General features: G+C 42.6%; 1 protein-coding gene across 1 annotated transcript in view; it reads right to left on the bottom strand.

Annotated features, from left to right (window-relative positions):
• LOC120506418 (limbic system associated membrane protein) overlaps positions 1 to 16,094 on the bottom strand; it is a 996,252-nt gene that overhangs the window by 349,647 nt on the left and 630,511 nt on the right. The window lies entirely within an intron of this gene.

A 16,094-nucleotide genomic window follows, 5' to 3' on the forward strand; every position in this document is an offset into this window, starting at 1 on the left:
TTTAACTTTTTACTAGCAAAACATATCTGCCCACCTAGAACAACTGGCAGGACAGAGGTTTAAAATACTCTTTGTCTTTACAAGCATGCAGTAATGAATGTTTTTTCTTTGCTAGGCTCTTTCTCCACTATTCTCTTTGAAAGCCAGCCAGCCTCTTTAGTCCATGGATTGGGTTTGCTAATTTGTGAGAGGCTAGAATAATTTCTCACATTAAGAAACTTAAGATAAACACGTGAGCTCTCTCTCCCTTTTCCTCTTTCCTGATGGTTTCTTTAATCTACAATAAATGCCCTTTTGGACTGAAAGTCCTTGTTTTGAGTGCAGAGACATTGGAGGCCAGTGTGGAGAAATGAACTTGCAGAGTTGTACACACCTACTAGTTAAAGACGTGGCAGTGAGTCTGGACCTGGCAGTCAACCCCCAGGAACTGGGCATTGAGGCACTCTGGGAAAGTGCACCTCTGTAATGGGAAGTTTCAAGCTTCCCCCAGCTCTGGGCAGGCTGTAGGGATCACTGGAGTCCAGAGTGGCCTTTAGGCAGCCAAATACTGCAGTTCTATCATTCTTCTGCAGCTTTTCTTCTCTTCCTCCTCACTTTTTATTCTAGCTTCTTCTTTTGTAGGGAAAGGGGAGAATAACCTAAGCCAACCACAAGGGCTTAGATCTAAAAAACCTGGAAATATAGGAAGAGGCAAAGACAAACCTTACACCCTGGCTCCTCAGGTCAGCTCCCAACATAAGTATCTTGGTATCTTCTGTCTTTGGAGGACACTGATTTTTTTCTCAGACTGCTGCATTTTCAGCAGTTTTCATTGTTTTCAAACAGGTGTCCTGGAGGACAGCCTGGATCTATGGTGTGCCTTGCACTACAGGCCTTCAGACTTCTGTGGCTGACTTGGGGAATACACTAGGCATTACAAAGACTTCAGATTTTTTTTACTTGCAAAAGGGCAAATGCCAGCTTGAAAGGCACAGATTCCTATAAAACTCTATTGCTTCTGGATATACTACACCCTGGCTCCAGCAGTGCTAAAAAATAAAATAAAATAAAATAGATCAAACACATTAAACAGACTTCCTTGTCAGGAAACCAATAGCACAAAGCCAGTGTTCCAGGAAAATGTGAAGTACTTTAATTATGTAGCTCTTTTTTAAGAGCATTTCAGCATCTCTCATGCACAAGACAGTCTGTGGCTCTACTTCTACCTCCAGTGGTGTCATTATACAAACAGAGCTTGGTTGTCTGCACTGTGCTACAATTGCTCCACAGGAACAAAAAAAATCCCTCCAAGCACCTTTGCCAGTATCAGGCTTCTCAGAGCTGTTCCCAGGTAAACCAGCAAAGGAGTTATAGAGTTTATTAGAAAGATATTTCCTTTTCTTGTATGACAACTCATTTTGTTTGTTCAGGTAGTGTACTGTAAACAAGGCTTCCACTCAATAACCCTACACAGGCAGGGAATAACAGCAACATACTACAGGGACAGAGGAAGGCACAAATGGACGCTACTGCAGATTTCACACAAAACCACAAACAGTTGCATGCCAGGACCTAAAATTTTGCATTGTAACAAGATAAAATGTGTAACAAAGGGAAAGAGTTGCAGCAGGATTTCAAAAATGAGAAAGAAAAACAAAAAGGGTAAAAAGCAGAGGCAGGTGGATTATATGTAAAACACACTCAACAATTAAACCATGAGATTATGAGGAAAATATTTCAGAAAGCAGGAGAAAGGTCACACTGCATTAGCAGCTAGCAGTGCAATGGAGCACATCTTCTAGCAGCATCCAGCAGAGACTGTACAACTCTTCAGCTTCCACTTATTGAAGTGATAATGCTTGGTTACAAACTACCTTTTTTTTCCCTTTATTTTCTTTTTTTTTTTTTGTTTTATCCCAGTGCAGCTCTACCTTATTCCTCTGCAAAAGAATTGAAAGGGCTATGTTAAATATTAGCTCCTCACACAATTCTCTGTGGGTACTAACTCTGAAGCCTAATTATGTCAATTTAAGAGTCAGTATTGTTAACCTGTTTGCAGCCATTCATTCCAACAAAAACAGCTGTCTTCGCTAGAATAATGGGCAGAGTTTCTGACTGAGGACAGGGCACAAATAGAATAATTGACAGTGTCATCCCACTCCTCCAACTCTGGGGAGAAGCCAAGGTAGGTGGGAGCACGACTAAGAAAACCTAATGGCAAGCACATTGGTATGGAAACCTTTGCTATTCAGTTGTCACAAAGCATTACAGCACTGTGCAATTGTTCTGCCAGTGTACCTGTGCAGCACACTGATGGCTGGGTCTCAAAGGAGCATGTGGTGCCTGTCCTTACTAATATCTTATAATGCCTTCTTGCTTGCCCAGGTACTGGAGGTCAGCCTTAGTAGTCCAAAGATCGCATGCATTTGTTTGGATACAGCATGCTGGCTGGCAAGTTTGTTGACTAGACAGCAAACAGGTATTTAATAAATCCTATTATTTGCTTTGCCACTGACTGAACTTGATCCCAACTATCCTCGCATATTAAGCTCCAAAACTCTCCTATATCCAAGTATCTCAGTAATGCAAGACATGAGTAATGAAAACAGCCAGGCATCACTTCTAACATTCAAAAGGGTCAGGCCTGAACACTCACTGACCTTTATGAAGACCAAGCCACAGATTCGATCAGACTTTTGTCCAACCCCAAAGAAAAAAAAAAACCAAACAGTGCCATATACTTTAAGAGAAACAGCCCTGAAGCTCTGCAAGATGATAAGCCACTTCCCCTGCACTCTGCCCACACCCTGCCCAGCACACAGTGCGCCTGGCACCTGCCTGTCCTTCTTGAAGTGGTAATGCAAACACACTAATACAAGGTGCTACTAAGCAATCCCATCAGCTGTGCTCTCCTGCAGGGCACTGAATACAGAAAGCCTATCAGATATGTTCTTTCTGTCATTCACCAAGGTTCAGGTGTCAAGCAATGTACATCCAATAAGCCAAAATGACAGTGAAGGGAACCTACTTCAGCCCTCACATCAGAGCTCACCTCCCTTCCTTCCTCCTCCCAGCACCAGTCCAGGTAATTAACAGGATGACTGGCATTAAGACACTCATCTCCACACAGATTTTGGATGCCTTTTAAGAGGTTATTATAGCCAAAGGCACTGGCAATGTCATTAACAGTAGCTATTCACTAGATTGGGCACGTGGTGTGACTCTTGGGAATGGTTCTGTGCAGGGCAGGGAGCTGGGCTCAATAATCCTTGTGGGTGCCTTCCAACTCAGTGTCTTCTGTGATTCTGTAACTGGGGATTTAAGGCAAAATTACCTCTCCAATCCAATGTGATTCCAAAGCACCCTTGCACTGAGTAGCTGGCTTTGCAATTCTGGGGGTGGAGCAGTCCCAGTGTCTTATTTCTGAACAACTCTGCTCTGTGTGCAATTCTGACAGACAAAGAGGCTGAACTGCCATTCTGTTTCACCTGGATTTGCTGTGTCCTAATTTTTTCTACAGGATACACAGGGTTTCTTTCAAACTAATTGCATCTGCAAAACACGTTCTTTAGCTTGTAGATGTGATGGAAATAACTTTTGTGCGTCAACAGTTCTGTTAGGTGGAGTCATCCATTGTCAGTGACAGACAACTCTTGTATTAAATCAGAGTACACGATTTTACAGAGGACCAAGCAGAACAGAGATCAAGCACTTCCTTCACTGATTTATAAAAATGTACATTTTGGACTTGCAGAAAATAAAAATAAATCTTCCCTGAAATTCAAATAGAGATGATTTCTCAGGAGACCATAATATTTAAAAAGACAAAACCAACTAGACTGAGAACAAAACCAAGAATTTTCATTGCAGCATTGACTTGAAAAATCAATATCTCTATCTAAAACTCTTCTTGAAAAATACTAAGCCATGCTGGCATAGCAGTGAGTTGCCAAATGGCCTCAGCTGGAGAAGGCTTCATTGTAGGGATACTTTCAGCTGATGCAGACTGGAATCCAACACCAGTGAATTCCCACTGCAATCCCAGGGTAAGGGGAGCATGGGAGGTGAGACAGGGTGCAGCTGGAAGGAGCACTATCACTCTTGGGCTCAGTTTGTTTGTCATTAGGGGCCAGATGGTAGAGTTTAAAGGAACTCAAAGGCTAATATTACCTCAAGCTGCTTTTGAATTATCCAGGGGGGTTTGCATAGGTTTGAATCCTAAGCCAAGGAGACAAGCCCTAGTTTTTTGCTAACACTATCCTCAGCTGCAGACTTTGGCCAGAGTGGAAAATCCATAGCAGAGAATGTATTTGTGCAGCATGCCTGTCACTCAGGCTTGAACTGAAGGAAAAAATTTAAGTTCTCATAACTTGACTGGTGTCCCTCACCCAGTCAGAAGCAGACTTGTGCCTCATCTTTCTTAATTCTCTTTTACATTTGCAGCCATAGTGTCTTTTCCTTACACAGCTTCTAAAGCCACTGCAACCAGCTGGAATAAACCAAGCCTCTTCAGAGCTGCAGTCACAGAAGGCTGAATTTTATTTCCTTTCAGTCATGGAAAAATATTCAGGATCATCAGAGCCAACTCTAAACAGACAAAAAAGTGAGAGTCACCTTTGCAGTGAGGCGGTTTAGGTTTATTTGGCTTATTTTTGAGGATTAGAGAAAGCAAATAATTTCCAGCTCAAACATGCTGCAGTTATTGCCACAGAATTTTAATGCTAATATCAACATCTTCTTAATTTTATTTCACTTTTTTTTTTTAATGGGGTCCTGAATGTAAAAACCTATGAAAGATGGGGAGTAACTGGAGTTTTCATTCATTTTAGTGAACTAATGGATCTTATAGCACTAAGGATGCAGAGAGTGAGTTAAGGGAGGGGGGCAAGGGTGTGGCAGGGAGTGAGAAAGTTGTGCTCTCTTATCTTTTATCCCAAAGGATAATGTTGTCTCCTGGGCTGGAATGCAGAAATACATGCCCATAACTGGCTGCATAAATAGGAGAAGGGTTCTGGCCCCCAATACTTGGGCTGAAGAGGTAATGATGGCAGAGTGGGATGTGGGTAAAGTGGGAAGAATCACTGTGAAACTGCTGTAAATGTGAATTTTACCTACAGAACAAGCAAAGACAGGTCTCTCTCTCTCCCTCTCTCTGTGTGGATTGAGCCACCTTTTTGATCTAACCTTTCCATATTAAAATTCTTCATTGTCCCGTGCATGATCTTATGTTCTGCTTAAAAGAGGCAGAAAACCTAGAACCTGTTTCCTTTGTGCCTGCTGGGAATTGTCAGGGAGGGATACATTTACCATTGTTTACACGAGTGAAATTGCATTAAATGGGTCCTTGATGCAACAGGAAGAAGTGCCAGGTCATGCACACTTCCAGCAGGAAATTCTGGGCAGCCAGGTATGGGTGATCATGTTTGACTAAGGTCAGCCTGTGCTGGACCTGTAATAGCAATGTATAGGATCAGAGTACCACAAACATAAATTTTTGTTCTCTGTACAGCATATCCACATATCCACAGGCTTCCCCTGCAAACAAATGAAAATCCTGTGACTACCAGGTCACCTGAATACAGAGTCCCTTCTGCTTTCTGCTTGATCCCTTTGTCACCTTGAAGATTTTGGCTAGCAGAGATGGCATATTTGCCCTTTCTTCACACAGTAGCTTGGGAACACAGCTCATTCTCAGCGCTGCATTAAATCAGAAGTGAACATGGGCACTGGGAACAAATATCTCAGAAGTTACAGAATGGACTCATTCTCTCCATCAATGGAGAAAACATCTTGGTCAGATTTTCAGAGCTGTCTTTCTGTGGGCTTTCCTTCCCTGAAAGAAGCAGGGGGTAGGAAAGGGAACTGAAATCTCTTGGGAAATGAGAGAGAAGCCCCATGGACACAACCTCCAGAGAGAACAAAGAACAAGGGGCAGAAGAGAGGAGACCTCTAAAATATAGTCCTCCCAAGTGGGACTCATGGGGACCATTTATTCCACAGAGTGATATTTACTGCCTTTCCACAATGTTTGCACTTACTGGCAGCTCTGGCTAGCTAGACTGCTGTGTCAACATCTGCAGGTGTAAGCATGCATCTATGTGCAGGGAAAGGGAAACAGGAGAGAGAAAAATAAAATAAAAGGAAAAATGGTTTTGCTTTTTGCCTGTTTCTGTGTGGTTTTTTACCTTCTGCAGAGCAGAAACCTTTCTGTGCTAATACCAGGAGGAGATTCCTAATGATTAATTGATTTTGCTGTCAAATGCAGCAAGTATGTGCACGAGCTGTGCATATGCGAGGGACATTGGCTATTTTTCCCTAACAGTAAAACTTCTTTACTCCTCTGATTCCCAGCTATTTTTTCCCTAACAGTAAAACTTTTTTACTCCCCTGATTCCCAACAACCTGCAAAACCTATGTGCATGAACAAGGAGAGGAAGAGAAGCAAAACCAAAAAAGTGTAAAAAACCCGAGACATTGGGAACACAGCCTACCCCGTAATTCTGGGGAAATACACAATTTGTCCTGACCTTTAGAGGTTTTCAGGCTTGAATGAAATGCAAAAACTGAGAGAACCTTGTAAAGCTTCACTGCTGCCCGATTACAGCTTCTCCTGTGCACTTTTCTCAGCAGTGTTTCTCATCTCACACTGCCTCACGCACATCCTTGCAGAAGCACAATATTTCTTCATCTGGCACTGCAGAAAATGCTTCAGGTTCAAATCGTACCTTGTTACCTCCAGCCATGCCAGGAACAGCATTCTCTTCCTCATATGAACTCAAATTCTTTATTAAGACCAGCAACGGCCTACTGCAAAGAACTAAGAGGTTTTCTGCTCTGCCTTCCTTCAAAAAAAACGAAGATCCAGCTTTATCTTTGCAGACATCCTCAGCTCATTTTTGTTGGTGATCTTCAACCTTCAACCTCTGGTGTCCCAGCTATCATGTAATGATCCTCATGAAATCTCTGGTAGGCAGACTAGAATAAAGTGATCATTCCTGGAAAGCCAGTTGCTAAATCCCTAAACAGACCTTGAACATGTAGCAGTCATAAAACCTCCACCTGGCTTCTGCTCCAAAACCATTTGGCACCTAAGGTGATTCTATTGGTGATCTTTATGCTCACACATTATTGAAACACCTATATGACTGCAACTAAGCATGTCTATAACCATTTAAAACTGGCAGATGTTCGGAACTTCCTTCACAGATATGTCCTGGCTAAATCTGCATGCAAGATACTCCCCCTCTGCCTCACTGCCCCCTCTGGGTGCTAGAGGCAGTGCTCTAAATCTTTCCATACTGCTTAGGACCATCTCCTTAGGATCCCCACCCAGGGCCACTTGACACACTTGAGGGGTGGGCCCACACAAACCTCATGAAGTTCAACAAGGCTGAGTGCAAGCTGCTGCACCTGGGCTGGGGAAGCCCCAAGCACAAATACAGGCTAGGCAGAGAATGGACTGAGAAAAGCCCTGAGAATAAAGACTCAGTCCTGGTGGACAAGAAGCTCACCATGACTGGCAACATGCTTGTGTGGCCCAGAAATCCAACAACATCCTGGGCTGCATCAAAAGAAGCATGGCCAGCAGCACGAGTGAGGGGATCCTCCTGCTCTGTCACACTAATACTCTCTTATGAGACCCAGCCTGGAAAACTGTCCCACTCTGAGGCCCCCAGCATGAGGAGGATATGAACCTGTTGAAGTGAGTCTGGAGGAGGGAAACAAAAGGTGCTCAGAGGGCTGGAGCATCTTTCGTACGAAGACAGGCTGAGAGATTGGGGCTGTTGTGCCTGGAAAGAAAAGACTTCATGGAGACCTTATAGCAGCTTGCCACTACCTGAAGGGGGCCATATTAGATGTTGGAAAGAAATTCTTTACTGTGAAGGTGGTGAGGCACTGGAGCAGGTTTGGATGCCCCATCCCAAAAGTGTTCAAGGTCTGGCTGGATGGGACTTTGAGTAGCCTGGTCTAATGGAAAGTGTCCCTGCCCATATTGGGGTCTGAAATAAGATGATTGTTGAGGTACCCTTCCAACCCAAACCATCCTATGATTCTATGATGACTCCTACCCTCTCCTGACAAAGCAATTTGAGTGTTCAAAAACATACTCACTTCAGGAATATTATATGCATTAAGCATGTTATATGCATTCACATTTTAGTCCTGCATCCAATAATTAATATGAATAAAAGTTGATCAACTCAAGAAAGTTGAATCTGTTTTATTTTACATAAGGACATTGCTATTTCCAAGGACAGAAACAGGAATATAACAAAAGTGTAAGAAAAAAATTAAACCTTCTTTCCATGGAGAACTCTGGCTTCTACATTTAGATTTATCATTCAATAATGAAAAAGAAGTATTTCACATGACATTTTTGTGATGTTAAATTTGTTAAAAGGAAAATTTTATAATAGAGCTAACCCTAAGTGGATGGGGTTTTGTCATAAAAATAAGAATAAAAAAGCCTGGGAAATTGTCCTATTTTTTTCTAAGGGCACTAAAAAAAATCCTGATTCCCACAGACTGTGGACTATAGGACAGTAGCAGACAATGTAGACGACAAAGACTAAATAACCTCAGATCTGTTAAAAATCGATATATGCTAACTTCCTAAGTGACATAAGTGTATCATTATAGTAGAAGATATTTCTGTTTTTCTAGAAATTGGATGTCATGTTCCAGACTAATTTCAACCCCTTATGTGCGAGGTTTGGACAGGTGTGAACCCAGAACAGAACTTAATCTCCAATTACCTTCCAGCTCCTTCAAGCAGAACCTCACTATCTCATTTTACTGGTTGAAACTCTATGCATTTATACAGTCCCCAGCATGCTAGACTCAATAACATTTATATGTTTGCAACCCTTCTTCTGATTTAAGAGAATGTTACAAATCCCCATTTCACACACAGCAAGATAAAATTCCAAAAAAGTAAAGAAGTCATCCAAGAACTAACAAAGACCATATGGATCCAGGTCTTGCAAATCCCAGTTTGTGCCCTAACCACCATATTATCCCACCTCACACAGTCTTGTATAGGCAGATCCTTACTCCACGTGGGTGGTGATAGCAGCTACCTAAATATTTAGTATTTCTTCTTTGATGGGAGGATGTTCATCATATGAGGGAGTGGGGAAAGAAGAGAAGAAAGAAGGGGAGAACCTCCTTCCCTTAAAATTCTATGTAAGTCACAGAGCAGAGGCAATGGATCAGGCTAGAGAGGAGTGAGATATTTTCACTGAAGAGAGAAGTCTGAAGACAGAAGTGCCTTGGGGTGTAGGGTTCCAGTACTGCAGGGTTCAGGCTTTTTGGCTTTTCCTGCAAATATACTGCCCAATGGAGATAAGTTTTCATAGTGGAAAACCTTTATGGGACGCTCAGAGTGGATAATTCTACTTTGGGAAAAAAAGAGGGAGGAGAAGGAAAACAAGCCAGCCTCTCTGCTCTCAGCTGTTTCAGCTTCTAAGCATTTGCACTTGAAAGTCTTTGAGCACCTTTGAAGTTAGATGTGAGAGATTTTCAGACCTCTTTCTCTACAGATGCTCTGAGGACCCCACATTTTACAAGGTGGTTTCTAAAATAAATTTGTCTCCATAGCATCCTCAGCTCACCTCACAGGTATATAACCACCCAATCTCTACAATCCTTCCTGCATTAATCCTCTCCCAAAAACTCCTAGGGATCCAGCTTCCAAAATTCAGGTACTCCATGCAGAAAGTCCTTTTCATCCTGTAAGCCATTGGAGGTAAACATGCATTACCCTACACTTCAGAAGTTTTGAATTTGGTCTTTGGGATAAACTTTACTCTTTCTAATGAGTTATGAAAATACACAGACCGTGACACCTGGCTACAGCCTGGTGGCCACTTAGGAGCCCTAAAGGACACAAAATCAGTGTGAGTGGCATTCAAGGAATGAAACTCAGTCATCAAGATCTAGAGCTGGCTACCCATATAGATAAATCCGGTGCAGATTTAAAATACCTCATGATAAGGAATAACTTTTCCATGGCCATGTGACATTCAGTACAGTGAGTTATTGAATTGCCAGTTCTATGCACTGAGCAATAGTCCATGTCTGTCTTGCTCAGACATGAGCAGTCCATGTCTGTTGCTTCCTCACATGCATGCTCTTCTTTCTCTTCAACAGGGCAAAGCACTAGCCCACTTATACAACACAAGCCTTCTATTTTTCCCTCCTTCAAGGCCCCATACTCTATTTTGCACCACAGCCAAAGAGCAAAGCGAACAAGCAAGCTAAGAGGACAGTACAGCTACAAAATCACCCCACAGCCTCGAAAATTTCAGCCACAGTCTTTGTCTCCTGCAGCACAGCAAATTCCGCACGCCCTCCCAGCGCTGCAGGGAGGAGTATTAACCTATTGGCAGGTATAGCCCAGTTTCTTTTGCAGAACCCAGCTGCGCCGAATAAATAAATCACCTGCGGCCATTTATGTGCAAATAACCTGTGCCAAGGGGCCGTTTGGAAGAAAAGCTTCGATCTGTGTTCACAGCAGCCCTGGCGTAATGGGAGCAAATAAACACACGTGCTGTCCTCCCCATTCTCTCCGCTCCCACAGCGCTTTTGTAACACAGCACTTTCCCTTGCTGTGTTAAGGCTGAGAAGCAGCATTTTGCATTAAGTAGTCGGCTGTTACAGAAGAGAAAGAGCCACAAAGTGCACTTAACAAAACCCACCCTCTACTCCAGAGCTGGGATGTTAAAACCAAAGAAGAGCGAACGTGCCTCATTTCCCCATCTGTAACCAATTCCCTTGACAGGCCCCATTAAAAAGCCAACCAATTCTGGCACTCCCACTCTCAGAGGAGCACTGCGACACAGTTATTAAATAAAGTGCACTGACTTTCATTGTGGATGGGGATTGCTTAACGTAAATGCAGCACTTAGAGATTGAGCAGAAGAGGAGACATGGTAGGTTTGAGCCTCTGGATTCTTTCATGATGGGCACCCACTCTTCTCCACTGCTGAAATCAAAGTCCTTCACAGCTCCAGGCTTTTCTCATTTTCTTTCAAGTCTTGACTCTGAACAAGCCAAATTCAAAATAATTACCCTACCAGTCTCAGGAATTTCACTCCTTGCAAGTCTAACAAGTGTGGCCACTCCATCCACTATAAACACAGGGATCCTATGCACACATGTCCTCCCAAGGAGGTCTTCCACTCCCCCAAAGCTGACTGCATAGCAAAAAAACCTCCACTTTCCATCAATAATTTTTTTAAGTTTTAAAACCACTTGTGCTTTGGCTGTGCTCATGCTCCTGGTGTGACTGCTTTCCACAAATATTGTGGTGGGCAAACTCTCAACAAGTTACTTCCTGGGAACATAAATTACCAGAGGATGTGCAACAGAAAGCTAATTCCAGAATGCATGGGTAGCTGCTCTGCCCATTTGCTCCCTCAGTTTTACTCTGTGAGAGGGGTGGCATGGAAGGTACCCTGAGATCTACTTTCATATCCATACAGTAAACTTTTGTTATTAGACAAGGAGGTATGCACTAGGAAGTTTCAAATCAAGAGAATCATCCCAGCAGATTTAATGTTTCTGACTATTTCCAACTGGTTATTTGTCAAGTTCAGCAATATCCACTCCCCCAGTATGCACCAGACAATCACCAGCAATGAGAAGTGCCAAATGCTTCTCATGGACCTGGATCCCTTCCTAAATGGAAGCTGTTCTGTGTGTTCTCCTGCTGAGGCTGTGTTGGTGAACAAAGCACAGGCAATCTCCACCCTTCCTGAGCAGTGACCCAGCAGCCCCTAACTTGGGACTTCTGTTCATTCCTCACCCAGTTCAGATCAGCTACCTTCCTTCCTTTAACCCCCCACCAAATTACAGGGCTGCAAGGGGCAGAAAAAATAGGGGAAATAACTTCCTTTACAAAAGCTGAAGGGTCTGCATCTGTCCTACCCTCAAACATAACTTGCCAAACCAGACCACCAGCACCACAGACTGCTCAAATCTGCAGATCCCCTGCTGCCCTAAGCACATATGTGTGGGGCTAGGTCTCTCCCCATGAGAGTGCACTTAAACTCGCAAAGGGCCAGGCAGAGGGAAGTGTGTTTCCCCTTCTCCAAGGAGCATACCCACTTCACTTCACTCATAAATGTATCAGGTAGCTCAAAATACTTCAGGGTGTATAGGGAATAAAGACAATGGTATCTCTGAAGTATTTTCCTGCGCTGATCCCATATCCCTATCAGTATTCCCCCAGGCAGAGGGTTTTTCAATGTAAAATACATATTGCTGAAAAAACACCTAGTATATAAAAGTAAAAAAAAATCTAGCTTTTAACAAAGTATTTCCAAATTTTATCAATGTCAGAGGTGATATTTATTACAAGCATTTATTACAAGCTTTTTTTATTCTTTTTTTTTTTATTTAATGCTTAACAACAAATAAGTAGACTGAAAAACCCCAAAACTATGTGTCCCAATTCTGTGTGGGATTAACTAGCAACAAACCCCTGGAGGGCAGCATGTGATCCAGTTGGTCTCCAGTGACTCACTCCCAGCCTAAGTAAGCATTACAGAAGCCATGGCAAATTGGGCTCTGCTGTCAGTTACAAAGGGAGCTGCATGACTTCCCCAGTTCCCAGAAGCTGCTAAAATTCTGCCAAGAGAGTGTCTTCCTAATTTGCATTATCTTGGCCATTTACAATTCATCCAAACAGAGCTGGCAATTAGTGGTTGTTGGTAAACACCGCACTGAGCTCCAATCAGTGTTTTGCTGCTCTGGCGCTCTCTATTTACAAATTCTTGCAGTTATAGTCATATTAGAGAACCAGTTTTGACAGTTTCTGTCCCATGAAGTTACAGTTTTCCCCAATTACTGCAGATAACGAGAAGACCAAGCTCACTAAAACACACAGTCCTGTGACCCGAGGACTCTTATGCCCAATTTGTGGAAGAACAGTGAACATCACAATATGTATATTGAGTGAATTGGTGCAGAGCCACCAAGCTGACTGGGCTGAATTGAGGAAGGATGCAGTGTTTTGCAGGAAAACTATACTACCTCTTTACTACAGGTGGAAAAAAACCCCATCTTGAAGCATAATGGGATCATCTAATCCTTACCAGGACTAGCCTATGACAGCTGAGGAGAATTATCAATAGCTTCTCTTCCAAGCCCTGAAGCCTGACTAGCTGGGAGGTAGCAGCAGGACACAATGAAAGGTGAGGAGGGGGAGCGGGTGGGAGCCAAATGGGAATGTCAGCTGTGAAGGGAGGGTTCTAACGCATGTCAAGACATAAATGTAAATGGACAGCTCTTACATTATCTAACCACTGCTCTCCTCACTGTGCAGCGTCCTGCATGGTAGCCCTTTCATCACTTCGCTCTGAAAGCCTCTCCTCTGTGTGTCCTGCCTTTTGAACAGGCTCCTCACATCTATCTGCCTCATTTATTCCCCTTCTCAGTTCAGTTCCTCTCCTGACAGCATCTCTTATTCTCCTTTGCCAACCATCCTGCAGTTTTTCTCCTTTTGATCTCATTTCTCTCCATCGAGTATTTAAGATTCCCATTGGTAAGAGATGGGCAGCATCACACTACAAAACAGCATTTCAGGGCCAGTTCAGATTTGCCAGTTCAGAGCACTACTGACTGAAGCAAGAGACCCTGAAAAAGCTCTTGCATAGAGTTGCAGAGACATTTGCAGTCTTCTACCTTGGGTAAAATGGAGAAATGCCATTTCCATATTCCTTTATTCAATAGAGAGTTTCCAAATTCTGTTGCCCCACAATACTAGTTAACATTTCTGTGTACAAGCCACCACCACATCTACCCCAAGAAGTGGCCAATTCCCCAAAATATCTGCATTTTCAGAGTGTCTTTCAGACGGTGAATACTAAAAATAGAGTGTTTAGATAAAAACTCTGGCTGTCTTTATTTTATTCATCCATGCTCTGTCCAAGACACATTACATTTTGATCTCTGGCTACCTGCAAACAAAAAGGTTAAAAAAATCAGGGAAGGAAACCAGTTTGTCAAACAGTGACTCAAACGGGACACAGCTGAAATTATAGTTTTGTACAGAAAGCTGATGAGGAAACTGCACAAGGAACTGCATAAGCCAGAGCAGCTGCTGGCAAGAACATTAACTTTCTTCAGACTCACAAATGGTTTGCAGGACCTCCAAGGCCATAATTCATTATCCAGTGAAATATTTAATCTATTTTCACCATGTTAGGAAACAAATGGGACAGAGAGGCACGGATCACAATGAAACCACCACAGCAGAGCAACAAAACAAAAAATTCCAAAAACTCCCAACCTCCCTTGGTCCAGCTTCCCCTGCCCAATGTACGTCTTAAAGATGAGTCAATACAAGCACTATAGCTGAAGCTTGGGAAAAAAAGGAGAAGACTTCTTACCTAAAATCCAAATTACCTAGAGCCACTGCTTATGCAGACACTGTCTAGAAGCCAGGCAATACAGAAGCTTTCCTGGTTGTGCTGTTGTATCCAGAAAACACAAGCCACATGGATGGGATGATGCTCTACTGCCCACACTTTGCAACCCCCATGACCAGGAATTCAGACATGAGCTTTTTCAGTCATGAGAAGCACAGGGCACATGGAATTGTTCCTGTCACCCCATGCTAACTCTTGGTTTCTACTGGACCCATCTTCCCTAACCATCCCCCAGAAACCAGACCAAAAGAAACAGGACACAATTCAACAGCATTTAACCTGCCAGAGAGATCAGAAAGTTAAGGGTCTTCAGTCTCCTATGCTCAGCAGCAATTAATTTAAAGTCTGGAGGAAGATGAAAACTCCATCCTAATGGTCAAGTGGTGCATGAGAGAGAAAATGAGCCATTTCATAGTCCCTGTGGTTATCATCTGCCACAAAGCTAAGATTTGATTACCCCTATCTTAACACATAATTACAAATGTCATAAAATTAACCAGGCCCTTTTTAAAATCCTTTTATAATAATTGACTTGATGACCTCCTGGGGCAACAAAGGCTGTAAGCAGTAAAAGCCAAATTTATTCTACATTAACATACCTGTGCCTTATAATTATAATATCCTACAAATAAGGAATCTTATAACGATATCCTCTTTGGAGTAGCAGCAAGAAGGCATGGAAGAATCCCAAACATGCTGCACAAAATCACCTGTGCACAAACTTAATGGAAGGTAAGTCATGGCAGCAGCAGTGTATGGCAAGAATTGATGGAAAATGATCAGGCACATTCACTTTCACAAGAAAAGTGTCAGGCCAGACTTCTACAGTGAAATAAAACTTCCATTTTGTCATCTAGAATATTAAGTGCACAGGCACTACATGAATGTATTGCAAATTCTAAGATAAATTTTGTATTTCTGTCTGAGTTGCTGACCCTGATTCACATGTCCATTCCTTATCTCATCCATAAAACAGGGATTAGTGGAATGGAATTCCACTGGAGCAGAGGTGTTAAACAACAGCCTACAGACTAAGGACTAGTTATACAGCTGTTCATACTGTACAGATGTGATTTGAGCTCCAGCTGCAGGGATTTTTCCTGCATCTTGTAGTGTTTGTAACTAAAACATCCATATGTTTCTCCTGTGACCCCAAACCTACATGTTCCTGCCTAAGCATTGCTTTCCATGTACATTTTGGAGATGTGATCAGAGTTCACAGAGAGCTAGGGCTGAGTTGCTCTTCATGGAAAAATTAAACAAGGATTTGATAGGTTTTTTATACTTGTCTCCCTCCTCCCTTTCCTAGAGCTTCCCAAAGAAGCAAGAGGCATATTTTGCTTTCTTCTTCCACTAGCTCAAACTGTCCCTTTTCATGAAGTGGCTACTCCCCAAGCCAAGACAGTAAACTGAGAATTCAACCAAAAGCAAAATTCTAAAGGAACTTGGCAAGATGGGGATGTCCTCAAAATACTGCAGGTAAAAGGTGTCATAGTTGCAAGGGGTTCTTTTCCTAGCCCGGAGACAGAGTGACACATTCTCAATAGTTGAGCACAGCAGCAGCAGCATATATAGCTATTGAGAGGAGAGTTAAAAAAAAAAAACAAAAAAACAACTTGGAAGTGACACTGCAATCACAAAATGCTCTGATCAGTTCTGCTAGAAACCAAAGAAAACACA

The sequence above is a fragment of the Passer montanus genome, unplaced genomic scaffold (assembly GCF_014805655.1).
Source record: "Passer montanus isolate IOZ18808 unplaced genomic scaffold, ASM1480565v1 scaffold39, whole genome shotgun sequence".
Lineage (NCBI taxonomy): Eukaryota > Metazoa > Chordata > Aves > Passeriformes > Passeridae > Passer > Passer montanus.